At 37.2% G+C, this 10,601-nt stretch overlaps 1 long non-coding RNA gene across 1 annotated transcript; it reads right to left on the reverse strand.

Annotated features, from left to right (window-relative positions):
- Positions 1–648: 648 nt before the first annotated feature.
- On the reverse strand, positions 649–7,343 carry LOC309622209. The gene is made up of 2 exons (XR_014240608.1): positions 7,215–7,343; positions 649–1,424 (listed from the first exon to the last, which is right to left on the reverse strand). It is a non-coding gene; the product is annotated as an uncharacterized lncRNA (long non-coding RNA).
- Positions 7,344–10,601: the final 3,258 nt, after the last annotated feature.

A 10,601-nucleotide genomic window follows, 5' to 3' on the forward strand; every position in this document is an offset into this window, starting at 1 on the left:
ATAAAAGATTTTCCTACCTACAATCAATTAAGTAAGCTTGTTTTATGTCTCGTAGCCACTAAGTGAGTTTTTAAAATCATAGCCATGCAGGTAGTGAAAATTTCTTCCAGTTCCTGGTTATAGGCTTCATAATCAATCCTAACATATGAGCATTTTGTGGTTCTTTTTTTCAGTGGCATCACAGTGGGAAATCAGGAGCAATTATATCGGGGCTTTAACTCAGTTACCATTAGATACTAGTTGGGTCCTCTTAAAATTAACAGAAAATCTGCGTAAGACCAGGGACAACTACTTTCTTTTTAATTTCTACACCTATAAAGATGTCTATTGACAAATCATGAACAATTTATATCTAAACTGAACCAAGTCAACTCCTGTGGACCAATCAATATGTTATCCCAACAATCAAAACCCCGCACCATACCAACTCTGTATCCTTATAATTTTCCACAGAAAATATTTATTCAGTTCCTCCACAGGATGCTATTCATTTTCTAAATCTGCAGTTCTATTGTGGTGATCTCACAGGGATGTTGTGGGATATTTTAAAATTCTAGAGAAAGAGTGATATGTAATATCTGGTGTACAGGACAAAAACTAATCGCTAAAGATAGTTTAAAGTTTCAACATTAGATACTGCTACATTCCTTTCAATGCTGCTGTCTGTATCTCTGCAGAGTTGGATTTTTGACGGTTTCTGTAACAAAAGCAATAAATGAGGGTGGTTGTGTCCAATCTCATCTCAAGGTTTGAGAAACTGTGCCCTAATAGCCACACATATCTCGTTAGCAAGTAATTATGCATATTTCTGAACAAAGTAAAATGTTTTCTTTCAAACACAAAACGAAAAATATTTTTGCTTATTAAGCTGTAAGATCAAAACGCTAAGTATTTTTATACCCTAATAACATAATAGCTTAGTGTCTGAAAAAATACTTCATGTATTTATATGCTGCTGATGATTTATATCCCCACGATGATGAGAAAAGAAATCACCCAAACACTAAGGTGACTGTGAACAGAGAAAACTTGGAAACCTTTGTCCTAGATGGAGTCCACTAACCCAAACAAGTAACTGTTCATACAATTTTCTTCAAATATTTATCAAATGTTTGAGTGTACACAATACATCTGACCAAATAACTCACCTATCTGAACCAGAGCCTGTGTCATGAAAATCTCCATGTTTCACTTAAAGATTAAAGAGCACTGAGCTTTCATATGTCATCCAGAATTAAACAGCCAATCCACAAATAAAATTTCAAAAAATAAAATTTTGAATAATTTCTGCATAATACCTGAGTGTGAGCTCTCAATGGTGGTGTCTGACTTGGAATCCAGAGATGAAGGAATTTGTCTTAATTGGGGAACATAGTACATCTTTGTACTACCAGAAGGCTTATATGGCAACAGTAAAGGCTGGCCTAAGGACATAAAGATCAGAATAATTAATAAGAAAACATTTATTAATTAACTGAACAAATATTAAGCACCTTTAATGTGCCAAGCAGTGGTCAAGATTCTTGGAATGTATCAGTAAACTAGCATTCTAGAAGAGGGAGATAGACAGTAAACAATTAGCATACTAAATAAGTAAATCATCTAGTATTTTTATAAATTATTAGTGACATAAAAAATTAGAAAATACTGGGACTTCCCTGGTGGTGCAGTGGGTTAAGAATCTGCCTGCCAATGCAGGGGACAGGGGTTCGATACCTGGTCTGGGAAGATCTCACATGCTGTGGAGCAACTAAGCCTGTGCACCACAACTACTGAGCCTGCGTGCCACAACTACCAAAGCCCGCCCGCCCTAGAGCCCGAGCGCCACAACTACTGAGCCCATGTGCCGCAACTACTGAAGCCCACGTGCTCTAGGGCCCTTGTGCTGCGAGTACTGAGCCCTCGTGCTGCAACTACTGAAGCCTGTGCGCCTAGAGCCCACGCTCTGCAACAGGAGAAGCCACCACAATAAGAAACCCATGCACCACAACGAAGAGTAGCCCCTACTCACCACAGCTAGGGAAAGCCCGTGTGCAGCAACAAAGACCCAAAACAGCCACTCCCCCCCCAAAAATTAGAAAATGCTGAGGAAGATTAGAAGTATTTGGGAAATTGCAGCAGGATGCAGTTTAAATAGAGTGGTAAGGGTAGGATTCATTGAGAAGACGACTTCCTAGCAATCTATTCCATATTTAGATGGCTCTAACTAAGAAACACTTTATCTTATATTGAACCCAAACCTGGTCGTTGTTAACCCCTACTACTGATCTTTGAAGGTTCTCCCTCCAGAGTCATAGAAAGTAAATCTAATTCTCTTCTATGTGGCAGATTTTCAAAATAAGTTTCCCATTAAAAAAGTATAACTTCTCAATATTAAAAAAATACACAGAAATAAAAAAGACAAAGTCTTACCACTCAAAGATAACTATTATTAATATTTTAATGTATTTCTACAGGTCTTTCCTCTGTATTTCTTATTTGTTTACATAGTTGTGTATAGTATGTATAATGTGGAATTCAGTTTTTCTACTTTACATTGATAATAAAATATTCATTTTATTTCCTATCGTCACATTTTTTATCATTCTACTACACATTAAGTGTATTTAACCCTTCTCATAATGTTAAAATTTTAGGCTGGATTAAATTTTCAATAATAAAGAATTCTGTAATAAAGACTTCCTGTTTATAGCATACCCATTCTCCCCTGCTGCCCCATTTCACATAAGTTTTCTGATTTCAGAGTGAAAAATTATGTCATTTATAAAGTTTCTTTTTTTTTAATACTAACTGCTAAAATTCTTTCTAAAATGTCTGTGACATGGTAGTAATTTGATTATTATAGAAGATGAAATCTTTTTCTTCTTCTTCTTATTTTTTTGCTTCATTGGGTCTTCATTGCTGCACGCGGGCTTTCTCTAGTTGCGGTGTGGGGGGGCTACTGTTCGTTGTGGTGCGCGAGCTTCTCACTCTTCTCACTGCAGTGGCTTCTCTTGTTGTGGAGCACAGGCTCTAGGCACGCAGGCTTCAGTAGTTGTGGAGCATGGGCTCAGTAGTTGTGGCTCGCAGGCTCTAGAGCACAGGCTCAGTAGTTGTGGCACACGGGCTTAGTTGCTCTGCGGCATGTGGGATCTTCCCGGACCAGGGCTCGAACCCGTGTCCCCTGCACTGGCAGGTGGATTCTTAACCACTGCGCCACCAGGGAAGTCCCTGAAATCTTTTTCTATACACTTGTTTTTCTTTCATGATGTGGTAGAAACTCTCTCTCTCTCTGTAACAGCATTTTGATATTTAGCTGGGTACATACTGCTCATCTGTACACTGTATTTCCCAATCTCCCTTGCAGACATGTATGGACATATGACTAAGTCTGGGCCCATAGGTCAAGGGTGAGAATAATGTCTGCAACTTCCAGGCATCCCATTAAAACACTCCACCGGCTGCTGCTAAAATTTATCCTCCCCATTACTCTTCTTTTCCAGTATTTTCTTTATTAGTCTTCCGGAAAAAACTTAAGATCAATTAAACAAGTTCAAAAGAACAATTCCATTAGAATTTTGAGTAGAATTACATTAGAGTTTAAATTCATTTGGGAATAAATGACATCTTTAAATATTCAATTTTCCCATTCAGAAATATCCCATCCCTCCTTTTAGTCTACTCTCCTTTTCTATGCCTACACAAAGGATTAGTATTGCCATCACATGAGTCCTATAAAATTCTTGTTTAGGTTACTCCTCAGTATTCATGGGGTTGTACTGCTCATTCAAATAGAATTTTGTAGATAGCTACCACTTCTCCTGATTAAACACAACAGCTTCTTCAGTTTATCCTTATGGACCATGGTCTTCTCTTGCATCCTGTAATCACCTCTAGATGGACTCCTAGTTGCCCATGTCTAGTTTATAAAAATCAAAATACTCTAGACAGAGTCTGATAGTCCCAGAGTAGAATGAGATCTCCTTCATTCTGGACGCAATAACAACTTTTATATTACTTAGAATTGTGTTACCATCCTTGACCACTCCATCATTCTGATGATTTGACATGGAATCCATATTACTAGTACCCTGCTTCCAACCAAGGAACTGACTTCATAGTGAAGGAAATGAGACAACAGGCTGATGCCTAAAGGGAGTCACTGTTCTCCTCACAAGCCTGATCACCCACAGCTATGGTAAACTCAAAAACAAAAAAGCGAGTGAACAATTTACTGATAACTGTCATGGCACAAGCTGGGAGGCATCACTTTCTGAGGCTGGAATGCTAGCTTGCCAAATACGGCATGTGCTCAGAACCACATATGGCACTTGCCTATCCTACAGACAGAATGCATATATTTAGGAACAAAGGCAGAAGCCTTTAAAATCTTTTGCTTTCTATCTCTGTGACTCTGCTTTGTTTGATGGAAGATCTTAGAAATAAGGGAGGGGCACTTCTACCGGGAGACAGGAGCCATCTAGTCATTTTACATTCTTTATGTCACTGAAACAATACAGGGAATAGGATGCCATAGTGTTGACTAAAACTACAATTGACCTTAACTATCAGGGAGAAATAAGGTTACCTTAAAAGAAGAAAGTCAGTAGGAGTATGGCTTACACCTAGGGGACCACTTTACCAAGCCTGGTCATAGAAATTAACAAAAAATGACCTTAAACCTATGCAGGGCTAGCAAAGCCTTAGACTACTTAGGAATACTTGTACCAACCTATCAGGCAAAGCCCCAGCCAATGAGAACCTGGCTGAATTCAAGGAGAATGAAGAAATGTATAGAGGCTGGAAGAATTTAAATAACAGGAAAAATAGGCTGTAGCCTCTACTTCTCTTTGGACGTTGCTGTAGTCATTATTGTTAGAATATTGACTTAGTAGTTTTCTTCCTCCACCAGTGTATATAAAGCTTGGTGGTGATGGTTAAATTTACCATTTAGTTCAAAGTTTGCAGAAAATGGACAACAACAATTGGGCAGAATTACAATGGACCCAGGGCAAGAATGGCTACCATGTGGAGATGGAGAATTCAGAGGCAAGATAAGTGGCTTTTTGAAATTCTCAACAACTTTCTGTTTGGATGCAGAAGTCTTAAAGTTACTTTGGACTGCCTATCTCTGGGGGAAGAAGCGACTATTCAGCAAATAATGGTTGTTCCTGGGAGAGAAAGAAAGGACTGCAGAAGGGTAAAGAAGAAAGTCCAACCATAAACTTTATTCCTTCAAAAAACTTGCAAATGGAACTAAATATAAACATATAGCATATTACTCTTAATTTGTTAATTCAGAGCAGTGGACACATAGTCATAAATTCAACATGCTATTCTGTATACTTTTAAAATATTTTTAAAATTTTACTTCTGAATCCACAGAGTTAAAAATCTTTTATTATTAAACCAAATAATATTTCTCTTTTAAAGGAGTCTTTTCTACCAAGTACCTGTATGTAAAGGTAAGACCGTGAACTGTGGGCTCTATGTAGACCGATCCATTTGATGTCAGAAGAGGTATAAAATACACTTTCACAGTTGGATTTCCTCTCCTGTGCTCTGCCACCAACATGAAAACAGCATACCCAGAGTAGCCTGGGTTTCAGTACAAGGCATGTGGAACAGACCCAAACCGTTTTTGCATCCTGATGCCAAACTCCAACTGACTCATAAGCCCATGAGTGAGGAAAGCAAATGTCTGTTGTTATAAAGCACTGAGATTTTCGAGGTTCTTATACAGTATCACGGTGGCAATAGGTAACTGACACATTAAAGGTGTTCTGTGTGATATTGATTAGACTATACATTTGGGGGGCATAATTTTATATCACAATAAAAATGTATAAGAAATATAACCATCTCGGGTTTCCCTGATAGCGCAGTGGTTAAGGATCCGCCTGCCAATGCAGGGGACACGGGTGCCAGCCCTGGTCCGGGAAGATCCCCCATGCCGCGGAGCAACTAAGCCCATGTGCCACAACTACTGAGCCTGCGCTCTAGAGCCCGCGAGCCACAACTACTGAGCCCATGCACCGAAGCCCACGCGCCTAGAGCCCGTGCTCCACCACAAGAGAAGCCACCGCAATGAGAAGCCCGTGCACCGCAACGAAGAGTAGCCCCCGCTCGCCGCAACTAGAGAAAGGCTGCACGCAGCGATGAAGACCCAACACAGCCAAAAATAAAATAAATAAAAGTAAAAAAAAAAAAAAAGAAAAGAAATATAACCATTTCAACATATAAATGTATTTATTCAAATTAAATTCAGTGCAATTTACATGTGGAACTAAGCAATTTTCTTTATACATTTAGGCATATTCCATTTATACCTACAGACAGGTAAACTTTTTGCACAAGTAGGAAAACTTAAAATATATTTTGAATAGATTTGTACAAACTGTTGAATACTTTAAAATTAGTAATTGAAAGTTCCCACCCTCATTTGGAGGTAGAATGGGAACTTAACTTTCCAGTTACTGGTCTGAAAAAGAAAATAACTTGCTATAATTTTGAATGTTATATAGTATAAGCACTATAAAAATATCACTGTCATGATAGCATAGGAACACTCTAAATGTAGACCTTATGGTAGAAATTGCTAGCTGTTCACCAAAACTCATTTCTTCTTCATCCTGGAAAGCACAGCTAAACTATTCCTAGTCAGTGGAAAGTGATGTGGGCCACACCTAGGCCTAGCCCATAAAAGCCTCCCAACATGTGCTCCTCCATGCTTTTCGTCCCTTCCAGTTGACTATGATGATGAATCCAAGGTTCCATGTTTTAAAGAAAGCAGAGTCACAGTCAACCTGGGTCCCTGCTCAACGTTTCTTGAGCAAGAAATAGACTGGTATTGTGTTTGCTATCTGTTCACTGTATCATGCAAAACAATAGTAAAAGAAACAATGCCAAATAGTTATCTACCTCCCTAAAATTGAACCTCTATAGTTTTTATGTTTTCATGAACTACTTGCATTCTTATGACAAGTATTATGAGTTGAAAATACGTCAGCCACAAGTAGCATGAGTTTCACATAGGTTGTTAACTTCACTAGAAATTGAAGTAAAAACATAATAAATTATATTCTCTTCATAGCTATGTAAATAAAAGATGTTTTAATCATGTACAACCTAATGCTTAAAATTAAAATTAGGTTTTCTAACTAGAAAGACCCAATCAAGAAATTTCTTAGTTAATGACACACAAAAGTTGGTAATGTGACCTAAAATTCTCTTACCATCTGTGCCATGAAGAACAGTAATCTGTTGGACTGAAGATGATGAAGCAAACTTGACAGGAACTTTGCCCAACTTCTGTGTACTGAGGTCTGGAATATCATGTCCACGATCTTCAGCATTAACAAAAATCTCAGATGAAAACATGGTTTTTCCTGGACTCTCTGTTGTTATCTGAGTGACTGCATCAGATGATAATTTTCCAGAGAAGGGAGAAAACGGGGTCTTAATCTCCTTTGGTGATCTGAACAAAAAAGAGAAAGCACACAGCAGGTCATATCCTTGGCTTATCAAATACTGTAATTTCTTTCCAAATGTGGCTTCAATATTTTTTGGAGACACATCCAACTCAAATGGTTAAGTTATTTCTGCAGTACCCTGTGCTTTTTTACATACTTATTACAGGGTGATCATGCATGAGTTTACTTTTACTTATTTTAAAATCTACTTTTATTTTGGATTTAGAATGCTATTATATAAGGAAAGGGTACTTTTCAGTTGAAGTGGAAAGATATCCATTAAAAAATAATTACTGGAAGTCCACTATAAATTAGGGGACTATGCTAAACGCATAGAGTGTACAAAAATAAAAAAGAAACAGAGCCTTTCCTCAAAAAGTTTATATGTCAGTGGGGGAACCAGAGGTTTTTAAGGTTGTAATTATGTATATAGATTATAAAGAATCCATATTAAAACATAATGGAGTAAATAAATGAGTGTATAAATAAATAAATAATAGGAGGGAGGGAGAAGACAAATCTTGCCAACAGAAGAATTCCATATGTAGGTAACCTCCCCCCCGCCCCCCCCCGGCATCCATCTCCTCCCCAAGGAGGTGGAGGTGAAGCTTAATCTTCCCCTTAAGTCCAGTCCTGGGCTGGCCTTAATGATTGAATTCCAGAGACAGTATAAAATGGGAGAAAAAGTAACTTTACAGTGGAGAAACCAAGCAAACACCATGTTATGCAAGTGATGATGTTTCACATCACCAGTGATGTCACGGAGACACTACATACTCTCTGTTATGATGTGATGAGACGGTTACTTCGCTTCTGCGGTATTCTTTGTCAAAACCTATAACTCCAGTCGAATCATGAGAAAAACATCAGCCAAACCCAGACTGAGAACAATTCTACAAAATATCAGACAAATATTCCTCAAGACTGTCAAAATCATGAAAAACAAGGAAGGAATGAGGAACTGTCATAGACCAGAGAAGACTAAGGAGACATGACAACTAACTAAGTGGAATGTGATATACTGGATTGGGTCCTAGAACAGAAAAAGGTCATTAACAGGAAAACTGGTGAAATCCAAAAAAAGTCTTAAGTTTAGTTAATAGTAATGTATAAATGTTGGCTTTTTAATTTTGAAAAATATACTATGGTAGTATAAGATGTTAGCAATAGGAAAAACTGGGAGAGAGGTAAAGGGAACTCTGTTTGTATCTTTTCTGCAGATTTGAAATTATTTGAAAATGAAAAAGGTCATTTTTAAAAAATGGAGTAATACTGTATTGTATTATATCACAGAAGAAGAAGACCTTTTAAAAGGTCTTTTAAATCTCTACCCTCTATATACTATTCACTAATTAAAAGGACAATTATGAGAAAAGAAAATAGGCCCATCTCCCTTATGTATACAGAAGCAAAAATCATACACAAAATGTTAGACAATCAAATGTAGAGTGTGTGAGTGAGTGAATGTGTGTGTGTGTGTGTGTGTGTGTGTGTGTGTGTGTGTGTGAATTCCTACCAAGTTGTTTTACTCCAGAAATGCAAGGTGAGTTAACATTCAAATATCAATAAATGTCATGCACCACATCCATAAAATAAAGGAGAAAATGTATATGATCATATCAGTATAGTCAGATAAAGCATTTGATAAAATTCAATAATTATGTATGATTAAAAACTCATAGCAAAGGGAAACTACAAAAAACTTTAGAGCCACCATCCTATTTATAGTGAAATGTGGAGAACGTCCACTGTAAGATTAGGAACAAAATAAGAATGCCAACTCTTACCTTTTCTATTCAACCTATTAGTAAAAGTATTAAATGGCATTAGCAGTAAGGCAGGAAAAAGAAATCAGAAATATAAGGCTAAGAAAGGAAGAAATCATACTGTCACTTTCCATAGTTGATATAATTAAGGATACAGAAAATCCAAAACCATCTACAGATAACTTATTAGAATATCAGTTAGTTTTTAGAAGAGTTGCCAGATAAGAGACCAAACATTAAAAAATTCCACTAACATTTTTCTGTGTCTGAAAAGTTATAAAATTAAAAACTAAAAAATATGCCATCTACATTATCATCAAAACATCATATACCTAATAATAAGTGTAATAAAAAATGTAAGAACCCTATTAGAATAGAAAACTATTGATATATCATAGAGAGAAATTAAAGGTGATCTAAATAGGATTTCTGCTTTGAGGCAGGATGTATAGGCATACCTCACTTTATTGCACTTCACTTTATTGTACCTTGCAGATAATGCTTTTTTTTTTTTTTTTTTTTTTTTTTTTTTTTACAAATTGAAGGTTTGTGGCAACCCTGTGTCAAGCAGCTCTACTGGTGGTGCCATTTTTCCAACAGCATTTGCTCACTTCGTGTCTCTATGTCATGTTTTGGTAAGTCTCACAATATTTCAAACTTTTTCACTATTATACTTGTTACATGATCTGTGATCAGTGATCTTTGATGTTACTATTGCAAAAAGATTACAGCTTGCTGAAGGCTCAGATGATGGGTAGCATTCTTAAAGTCTACTTTCAAATTAAGATATGTACTTTTTTTAGACATAATGCTATTGCACACTTAATAGACTACAGTATAGCATAAACATAACTTTTACATGCACTGGGAAACCAAACAACTCGTGTGACTTGCTTTCTTATGATATTCTCCTTATTGTGGTGTCTGGGACCAAAGCCATATCTCCATAATAATATGCCTGCACTAGGTAGGCACAGGCCATCACTCCTGCTGCAACGAGCAAACAAACTTGAATAAAAGATCATCGAGCTAAGGAAGCAATCAAGAAACAATATCAACTAATATGCTAGAGAGGGACATTTAGAGATTTGGAGCAGGGGTTTGGTGTAGGGAGACATACTCCACTGGAAAAGAGAAATCACCATATCTTTTGATGAACTCATTTGCTGGCATGATGGAGTGAAATCTAGCAGAATGTCAAGCCGATTTCCCCCACAGGACATTTCCTTAGTGTCAGGGTGGTATAGGATGATGGGGGACTGAGCCAAGAAAGCAGAGTGAAATTTCCTGCACAGTCATGGCACTAACAAACCAAATCCCGCTAGATAAAGGGGCCTGTGACAATCATTAGGTCTCCTCTTCAAGACATTTGCCAGTTTTTGAA

The sequence above is a fragment of the Balaenoptera borealis genome (genome assembly GCF_965194805.1).
Source record: "Balaenoptera borealis genome assembly, contig: HAP1_SCAFFOLD_1837, whole genome shotgun sequence".
Classification (NCBI taxonomy): domain Eukaryota; kingdom Metazoa; phylum Chordata; class Mammalia; order Artiodactyla; family Balaenopteridae; genus Balaenoptera; species Balaenoptera borealis.